Raw genomic sequence first — 10,230 nt, 5'->3', positions numbered from 1 at the left:
TTCATTTATAAGAGTGAACCACTATAAATTTTGTGTGTTTTTCTACTTCAAGTATTTTTTTCTCATATTGCTCACTACAAAAAAAATACTACAAACACTTCACTACCTATATTAAGTATACAATCAATATTAAGTCGGTAATCCAACGGGATACCTAGTGGTGACCCGGCCTATTTCTGTTGACGAGTTTTTACCGTCAACAATTGGCGACTCCACTGGGGATCGAACCCAGAATCTCTGGTTCACGCGTTTGACCCCCAACAACAACATAGGCAGCAAGTATGCCTCCAAGAAGAAAGATTGAGGCCATCAACCAAGGCAGCCAAATGGACGAAACCGCCGCACATCCGGTGAATGACGGGATGGAGGAGGGTCACGAGGGTCCACCTCCAGTCAGAAACAAAGTCCCGCCCCTAGATGTGCCGCGGTCAGACCTGTACAGATGCAGGCCTAACTAACCACTCTAACCGGCTTGGTACGTGGACTAATGGCCGTAGTCGAGCGCTTGGACGGGAGGAACTCTATGCCGTCTCTAGAAGACGCCCCGAGGCCGTCGGGAGCTGCCATGGCTGAAAACCACAACCCTGGTGAGGGAGTCGGGGACAGCGAAAACCATAGTGGCCATCCTAGGCCTCGACCTTCCCAATCCTCCGGCAGCCGTCTAAGGGCCGTTGGGCTCCGGGCTCCCGAGGACCAGATAGCGAGAGGCCCGGGGAACCCCGAGGTACTACCCCAGAATCCAGGAGGAAACCCACCGGGAGACTCAGGGTCAGTGTAGGCAGGCGAGCGGATAAGGGGCGGACCTAACATCCAAAGGGCAGAGGCGTCGAATGTACGCAGGGCACATGCTCTTACATGGGTATGCCGAGGAGATTATGTGCCGAGCCTTCCGGAACCATTTAACGGACTTTGCCAGAAGATGGTTTCGGATGCTCAAGCCAAACTCTATCTCAAGCTGGGATGAGTTGAAGGAAGCTTTTTCCCTCCAGTTTATAGGGGTTAAAAATTATGTCCCCCCAAAGTAGAATTTAACGACGATATACCAGAAGCCAAACGAATCGTTGAGGGAGTGGCTTGTAAGATATGGGGAAGCTGTCGCCGCCACGATGGACATAACCGACCGGGAGGCCTTGATGGGGGCATTGTCTAGCATGAAGAAAATAACCCCCTTCAAGAGAGAGCTGAACCGAAAACCCCCATCCAGCTATAAGGAATTCCTTGCACGAGCGCAAGGCTACATAAACGTCGAGGAAGCGGATGCGAATGACCCTGAGCACAGGTCCAATAAGAACAAGGGGACCGAACAAGGGTTGACGCCAGCAAAGCAGGATGGAAAGAAGCGACGAGGTGGAGGAAGCAGGGACAAGCAGCCCGCTTCGATGTCGAACACTCCAGAAACCAAGAAGCCAAGGCAAGAGGAGAACCGTAAGCCTCGACCGTTTCAAAGGTATGATTCCTACCGTGAATTAACAGTAGGAGCTCAGGAAGTGTTCAATCAGGTCGGCCGCAGGAATTTATTGCGCCGCCTATAGCCAATGAGGTCAGACCCTAGCCGAAGGAACCAGAAAAAGTACTGCAGGTTCCACGGCGACGTCGGCCACCACACCAACGATTGCGTTGATCTTAAAGATGAGATCGAGAGAGTGATCCGTGAGGGGAGGCTGCATGAGTTCAAAGCCGAGCAGAGACCTAGAAACGATGGCCACGACGGCCAGAATGACGGTCGACGCCGAGACGAGAACCAGCGCCCGGAGGACCGAGAACCCGTCGGCGTCATATGAACTGTCCTCGGCGGCCCCTATATAGGAGGAGACTCAAGGAGATCTCAGAAGGACTACGCCCACGAGGCTAGAGGGGTTTACCAGGAAAGGTTATGGAGTGTCTCCGCCGCAAAAATACCAAGATTCAGCAGTGCTGACGTAACGTTTAATGAGGACGACGCCAGCGGAGTTCACTTCCCCCACAATGACGCGTTGGTGGTAGAAGCCATGATCAGGAACCATACTGTGTGCCGGATCCTAGTAGACAACGGGAGCTCGATAGACCTCCTATACTCTGACTGCCTAGAAAAGATGGAGATTCTAAAGGAGCAGCTAGAAAAGACCTCCAGACCATTGTACGGCTTTACAGGGGACTCCGTCATCCTCCAGGGGACTATCCGGCTGTCCATAACCACAGGAGAGAAACCTCGACAGGCCACCACAATGGCTAATTTTATGGTAATAAAGGGGGGCTCCCAGTACAATGTCGTGATTAGAAGACCAACCCTCCAGGCGCTGAAGGCAATCACCTCCATTTACCACCAAAAAGTCAAGTTTCTTACCCCAAATGGCGTGGGCGAAATGAAGAACAACCAGTACGAGGCAAGGGTTGCATACTCTGATGCCCTGCGCGGATATGACAAGCCGGGAAGGCAGGAGGCCATGATGGTTTATCAAAGCACCGTTGAAGACATAGATGCCAGGATCCAGGAGGAGGTCACATGGTCTCAACCCATCGAGGAGTTGGTAGAGGTCCAAGTCAACGAGGGTGAACCAACCAAGATACTAAAAGTAGGCTCAGACCTAACTCCATCACTTAGGGTTGAGGTTGAGGGCTTCCTCAAGAAAAACTTGGATGTCTTCGCCTAGAATCATGCTGACATGGAGGGGATCGACTCAGAGGTCATGTGCCATTCTCTGAACATTGACTCCTCATATCCCCTCAAGCGCCAGAAGCGTCGACCGATGAACCCGAAGAGGTACGAGGCACTAAAAGAGGAGGTCGACAAATTGATCAACAATGGGTTCATCAGGGAGGCCCATTACTCGCGATGGGTTTCAAATCCCGTGTTGGTGGTCAAGCCTAACGGAAGTTGGAGAACATGCGTCGATTTCAGCGACCTTAACAAAGCCTGCCCAAAGAATGGTTTTCCACTCCCTCGGATAGACCAGATGGTCGACGCCATAGCAGGACATGAGATGTTGAGTTTTATGGATGCCTACTCCGGGTACAACCAGATCCCCATGCACCCAGCCGATGAGGAGCACATATCCTTCATAACTAACAAGGGCCTCTACTGCTATAAGGTAATGCCTTTTGGCTTAAAGAATGCTGGGGCTACCTACCAAAGGCTCGTAAATAAGATGTTCGCTCAACAACTCAGAAAATCAATGGAGGTCTACGTCGACGATATGCTAGTAAAAAGTGCCAGGGGCACCCAACACGTTGACCATTTGGGTGAAATGTTCGGTATATTGAGAAATACCACATGAAACTGAACCCTAAAAAATGTGCCTTTGGAGTTGGATCAGGGAAATTCCTCGATTTCATGGTCAGTAATCGGGGAATAGAAGCTAACCCTGAAAAGATTAAAGCGCTACAGGATATGCGGTCCCCAACTAAACTGAAAGAGGTGCAGAGGTTGACAGGGTGCGTCGCCGCTCTAAACAGATTTATATCAAAGGCGACGGATAAGTGTGTCCCCTTCTTCGATGCCTTGAAAGGAAGTAGGCGCTTTGAATGGACACCATAATGTGAAGAGGCCTTCTAGAAGTTGAATGAGGCAAGCCCCCAATCATATCAAAGCTTATCCCCGACGAAGAGCTTAGCCTATACCTCTCCGTGTCTCAACACGCCGTAAGCTCCGTGCTAATAAGAGAAGAAGAAAGGGTCCAGCTGCCAATCTACTATGTGAGTAAAAGACTCTTCGACGCCGAGTCAAGATATATCGAAATCGAACGCTTGGCCCTCGCCTTGATGGTAGCCTCGAGGAAGCTCCGACATTATTTTCAATCTCACACAATATGGGTTCTCATAAATCACCCGTTAAGACAGGCGCTGCAAAAGCCCGAAACTTCTCGTCAACTTCTCAAATGGTCAGTAGAGTTAAGCTAGTTCGATATTAAGTATGTACCAAGAGCAGCGATCAAGGGCCAAGCGCTGGCTGACTTTCTGGCTGAATTCTCCCATAGACCGGCTCCCACCACACCAGAAGAAGTCGAGAGGATAGAATGGAAGCTCTACGTGGATGGAGCGTCGAGTGATAACGGGTCAGGAGCCGGCGGCTTGTTGATTAGCCCAGAAGGTCACAAGATTACCTCGGCGGTTCGATTTAAATTTAAGTTGTCGAACAATGAGGCAGAATACGAGGCACTAATTGCAGGGCTGCAATTGTCCAGTCACCTAAAAATTGAAAGGCTCAGCATCTTCAGCGACTCCCAATTGATCGTCGGGCAAGTGAAAGAAGAATACCAAGCACGTGGCGAAAAAATGGGTGCGTACTTGAGGAAAGTAAAGGAAGAACTCGTCAAGTTCAAAAACTACGAGATACTTTAGATACCACGAGCTGAAAACACCAACGCCAACGCACTGGCAAAGCTAGCATCTTTAAAAGACTCTGACGCACTAGGGGTCGTTCCTATTGAAGAACTAGAGCGGCCGACCATTGAGGAAATAATTGAGACTCTAATCATCAACGCAGGTGAAAGTTGGATGACGCCACTCGTCCAGTACCTGATGGATGCAAAACTACCAAACAATAAATATGAGGCCAGACGGATCAGGTATAGAGCCACCAGATAATTATTGTACGACGGTTTGCTTTACCAACGAGGCTATTCGATACCTTTACAGCGGTGCCTGGACAATAATGAAGCCCAGAAGGTCCTCCAGGAAATCCACGAAGGAGTCTGCGGTAATCATACAGGGGGCAGTCTTTAGCTGTTAAGATTTTGAGGCAAGGGTACTACTAGCCCACGCTTAAGAAGGACACATACCAATACGCTCGACGTTGCGACAAGTGCCAAAGATATGCCACAACTCCTAGAGCACCCCTAAAAAACCTAACCTCCATTCTCAGTCCATGGCCCTTCGCCAAATGGGGAGTTGACTTAATCAGGCCGTTACACCTTGCACCCGGAGGCTTTAAGTTTGCCATCGTCGTAATAGACTACTATACAAAGTAGGCAGAGGCAAAGGCTCTAACTATAACCACGGAAGCAGCTTGCACCAATTTCATGTGGAGCAACGTTATGTGCAGGTTCGGGGTCCCCCACTCGATAGTGTCTGACAATGGGAAACAGTTTGATAATGCCTCAACACGAAGATTCTGCGACAGCTTGGGCATTCGAAAGGATTTCTCAGCGCCGATACACCCACAATCTAATGGGCAAGTCGAAGTAGTCAATAAAATATTAAAGTATACCCTGAAGAAAAAGCTCGACGATCTAAAGGGAAAATGGGCCGATGAACTCCCCAAGATCTTGTGGGCATACAGAACGATAAGCCGAAGTACCACGGGCGAAACGCCCTTCTCTATGGCGTATGGTGTCGAGACAGTGCTGCCCATAGAAATTGAGACGCCGACTCTAAGAACTGTAGTCTACAACGACGACGGTAATACAGAAGGCATGAATGGACAACTCGACCTATTAGAAGAAAAAAGGCTCAACTCCCAGTTACGCCTCGCCACCTACCAGCAGAGGGCAGCACGATATTACAATAAAAAAGTAAAACAATGAAGGTTAATCACAGGAGACCTAGTATTCAAAAGGGTAACACATAGTACAAAACTAAAAAATACTGGTCCTCTGGGCCCAACTTGGGAAAGACACTATCGAAGAAGTGTTGCGTCCTGGCACCTATATTTTGGAAAGCCTCTCTAGTAAGAAGATTCAGCATCCATGGAATGCAGCATAGCTAAAGCTGTACTACCAATAATGTATGTAGTTTTTTAAACGCATCTTAGTTACATTTTTGGCAATTTAAATAAATTGAGTTTATAGAAATATTGTCCAAATGTAAGAAGAATTCACCCCTCGAATAAACTTGTTTGCTTAAAAAGCCAAAGTATATTAAACAGACAAGGGGGGTAGTAAGGGATCTACGGATCACCGAAGAAAAACTTAGAAAATTTTACGAAATTTTCTAAGGCGACGACCCCAAGGGGCAAAAGCTAACGCCGACTCTTCCAAGGAGGAGAGGCGAGGAAAAACTTAAAAAATTTTACAAAATTTTCTAAGGCGACGACCCCAAGGGGCAAAAGCTAACGCCGACTCTTCCAAGGAGGAGAGGCGAGGAAAAACTTAGAAAATTTTATGAAATTTTCTAAGGTGAGAGGCGAGGAAAAACTTAGAAAATTTTATGAAATTTTCTAAGGCGACAGCCCCAAGGGGCAATGGAAGCAATGAAGGTAATTATGTAAAAATCCCAAATGTTATATATAAAAAAAATAAATATGTCCCACATTACACAAAAATATATAAAAAAAGGAAAGCTTTAGGCCTCACCGCCGGCCACCGAGTTCTCGCCATCACCAGGCAGGGAAGGATTGTCATCGTCAGCAAGAGGAGGAGGAGCAACATAAAGGAAGCTCAAATCCCACTCAGGATGCTCTTGTTTTATCAGATCGACGATTTGCTGACCAGCGGAGTGAAAATCCTTGGTGCGAATGTCGATGAACTCCGGAGAAGCCTTGAACTCCTCAATGATCTCCACATGCTTGGCGTCGAACATTGCTGCGGCCTCTGCTTCGGTTTCCTTCTTCCCCTTAGCTTTTCCTTCAGCAAAGCACATCTTCACTGCCTCGATAGCCTCGACTGACTTCTTCTCAGAAATTTCTGCCCGCTTTGTAAGATCCGCAACCGCAGCATTAAGTTGGTCAACTCTTTCTAAAGGTATGACATTTTGGCCAATTCACCTTCCAAACTCCTCAGTTGGGCCACGGCCATATCCCTCTCCTCGACGACAGCCGAGCACTTATTCTTGGCATCGTTAAGAAGAGAGTTAAGCTTGACTTCCATGTTGTCCATCTCCTTATCACGTGCTTCAACCTTGACTAAATCAATAAGGTTGAGAATGGCAAGGACTAGGCCCTAAAAAATTAAAGGTAAGAAAATAAGGATATAAGGGACGAAATCAACAAAAAAAAGAGAGGCAGCTCGATCGAGGCTTACATGGATCTGGAAGGAGATCTGCTTGCGCTGACGGTTAACCAGAGAAGATTGGGCGGCGGCAATCCAGTACAGCTCGAGAAAAGACTCATATAGAGCTTGGAAGAGGACGGAGAAATGAGGGGGAAGTTTCAGTATAGCTCCAATCTCGGCATAAGAAATATCCGAGACTTGGAAGTTAGAGTCCATGATTTTTGCCCCTGGGATAAGCACGCGTTCCCTCGGCGCCGGAGGAGCATTAGCAACATCAGGAATTAGGACCGTCGGCATCTAAGTTTCGGTCACTGGTGCCTTCTCTCTGCGCCTCTTTTTCAGCACAGGAACCTCCTCCTCCGACGCCGAAGGGGCCCTCATGGCTTTCTTTTTTCTCGGTGCCTGGGAAGAAGAGCTGGCTTTCTCCTTTCCCTTGGACGGAGGCTGTTGGCTTGGCGGGGGCTGCTGGCTTGGTTACGGCGGCTGATTACCGGGAAGCTGAATCCTCAAAGACGTAATTTCTGTGCAAACAACGAGACAAAAATATAGTCAACGTTTGGATAGACCATGTCCGAATAAGAAAGGCGGCGAGCCAGGGGTTTACCTTTGTCGCTTAGGTGAAAAAACTCACGAACGGCGTTAATGTTAGTGGGGTCGGGAAGATCAAGAATCAACCCACTATGTCGAAGGTTGGCCTCGGTTAAGAGGGTGTCAATGTGTTGATCGCTCGACGAATACGAAAAGGCCTCCTCAACCCTCGCCAACCTATTTCTAGTAAGCTTCGGCCAATCGTGGCTAACTGCAGGTAAAAAAACTGTCTGCGTTAAAAAAAAAAGAGAAAGGAATGAGAGAAATAGGGGGAGAAGAGAAGTTAAAACTCTCACCTATATTCCCAAACGATGCTTGCACCTTCCTTCGGCGGGGCAAGCGGTCGTCAGGATGGAAGTTAAATGGCCATCGTATCATAAAAAACATGGGTTTTCACCCATGCGATGACGAGGGTATACCCAGTATTAGCTTGCCAAATCTGGGCTGAGATCTCCCGTGCCCACTCAAAAAGTACCACCCTTCACACTTTGCGACGTGGCATAACCTATACATAAACCTAAACTCATCCAGCGACAGATCTGTATCAAACCGCTGGCTCCACAAAATCCAGGCACCGACAAAGCAATACCAAAAGTTCGGCACCAACTGAGTAGGGGAGATGCCATAAAAATGGTAATAGTCCTTTACAAAGGGATGGACCGGTAGGGTCATCCCCGCTGTGACAGCCTTGGTATAAACAGGGAGGTATCCGGTCGGAGGCATGCTAGTCCTAAAATGCATATTCGGAAGGAGGTATTCGAACAATTTCCCATCAATGCAGCCTTATTTGACAGCCTGGATGATATCTTTGTTCCGGACCCCCGATGCCACAACATCGACCGTAAAGAACGGCCTGTCCGGGTCTCTGCTTGTAGCAGCCAGGGGGGCGTCCACGAGTGAAGCGGCAACCTTACATACGCTGCCGCCTGTGAAAGGCCTCCTACTAACGTCTTCGTCAATCATTCGACATACGCTGTCATAATTATCGCTACAATCATCGCTTGGGCCGGCCACATGTTCCTCAACTTCCCGCAATAGTGAGTCACAGTCCAATGAGGAAGACGACCATGAAATCTCCGCCACAAAAGGGGAGGCTGGTCGTACAACAGATGGTTCCTCTCGACGGGTGTTTTTTGGGGCCATTATTCTGATAATAAAAAAGACAAGGAGCTACGTCAAAATCCTAAATCAAGAGGAAGGAAAAAACGGTGACCATTCTAAGCGACGACCATTCTAGACAACGACTGCTGAAATACCTCAACATAACGTCGACCATTCATATAAAAATGGTAAACGACGAACGCTCGTGACAACCAAGGTTCATCAGAACCCAGAAGCCAGAGACTCGCATTCAACTAGAAATCAGAAAAACTATCCTATGTGGGTCAAATAAAGCATAGTAAGTTACTGTCCTCTACATTTTGCATATCAACACATACATATGATTCACTGGGAAAGCCAGTAAAATCATCCAGCAACGTAAATAAGCAACGATTAAAGCTTACCGATGAGTCAGAGTCTGGACAGAGTTTGGAAACCAAGTAGCTTCACGGTGCATTGAAGGAAGTAGGAATCGGGGAGCGCAAGTCAGAGATTCGCGAGGAGAAATTCAGGCAGAATAATGGCAGTTCTAAAAATTTTGGGAAAGAATGGCTTCGGTTTGAAGAATATTTAAAGGAAAACAGGCCCTCGACCCCTGACCGTCAGATAGGGGTGTAAGAATTGAACCCGAACCCGACAAACCCGCCCGACCCTACCCGACCCTACCCAAAAATGTTGGGTTAATTTTTTTTTTTAAATTTAGGGCAACTACTCACCCGAGTTACCCCGACCCGGCCGTTTAATGAGTAATCTAATGAGAGGCCCCCTAGGCCCAGCCCAGAGTAATGTGTTGTGTGTGTGTGTGAGAGTCTGAGAGACACTGAGAGTCTGAGACAGAGAGTAAACCTAATCCCCAAACCCGTGTAATGTGAGACACTTCCTTCACTTTCAGTTTTCATTTTTCCTTCCTCCCACCCACCCAGTCGCCACTCGCCGGCCGCCGCCAGTCCTAGCCTCTCAGTCCCAGCCTTCGCACGCACCGGCATTGCTGACTCCCAGTCCCCTACCATGAGTCCACTCCGGTTTAACTTCAAGCTTCCCTCGCTCGCCTCCCAAGCCTGAGTCGCTCAATTTGCGTGTTTTTTTCACCGTAAGTGTTTTTTTCTTGATTGATGTGTGTTATCAATTTATCACCGGATTATTACCAGATTATCACCAGATTATCAACTTATCACTGGTTTCACCGGGTTTTGGGTTTGATCAGATTTGGGTTAATGTTGGTTTGGACTCCAAACCAACATTAACCCAAATCTGAAATAAAAGCATGAGAAAGAAATAAACTTTGGAATAACCAAAGTTTATTCCAACATTTCAGTCGTCCAAACTGAAATAACCAAATCTGAAATAACCAACATTTCAGTGAATGTTGTTGAGAAGGTTTAGTTTTGTTGTCATTTTTAGCATGAGAAAGAAATAAAAGCAATCTTGTTGTGTTATCACTAGTTTAGTTTTATTAAATTTCGGATTGAAATAGCTTGAAGCATTGTTGCCTCTTGATGGCTGCATGTTGAATTTTTCCTCCCTGAATTGATGCCTGAATTAATGGCTGCATGTTGAATTTTGACGCAGGGCAGGACTGAGGAGCTAGCTGCTGCCTCTTGTTCAATTTAGCAATCTTACTCTCTCGTTTTCTTCT

The sequence above is a fragment of the Morus notabilis genome, unplaced genomic scaffold, assembly GCF_000414095.1.
Source record: "Morus notabilis unplaced genomic scaffold, ASM41409v2 Scaffold1107, whole genome shotgun sequence".
Classification (NCBI taxonomy): Eukaryota; Viridiplantae; Streptophyta; class Magnoliopsida; order Rosales; family Moraceae; genus Morus; species Morus notabilis.
Note: the sequence above shows the minus strand (reverse complement) of the source record.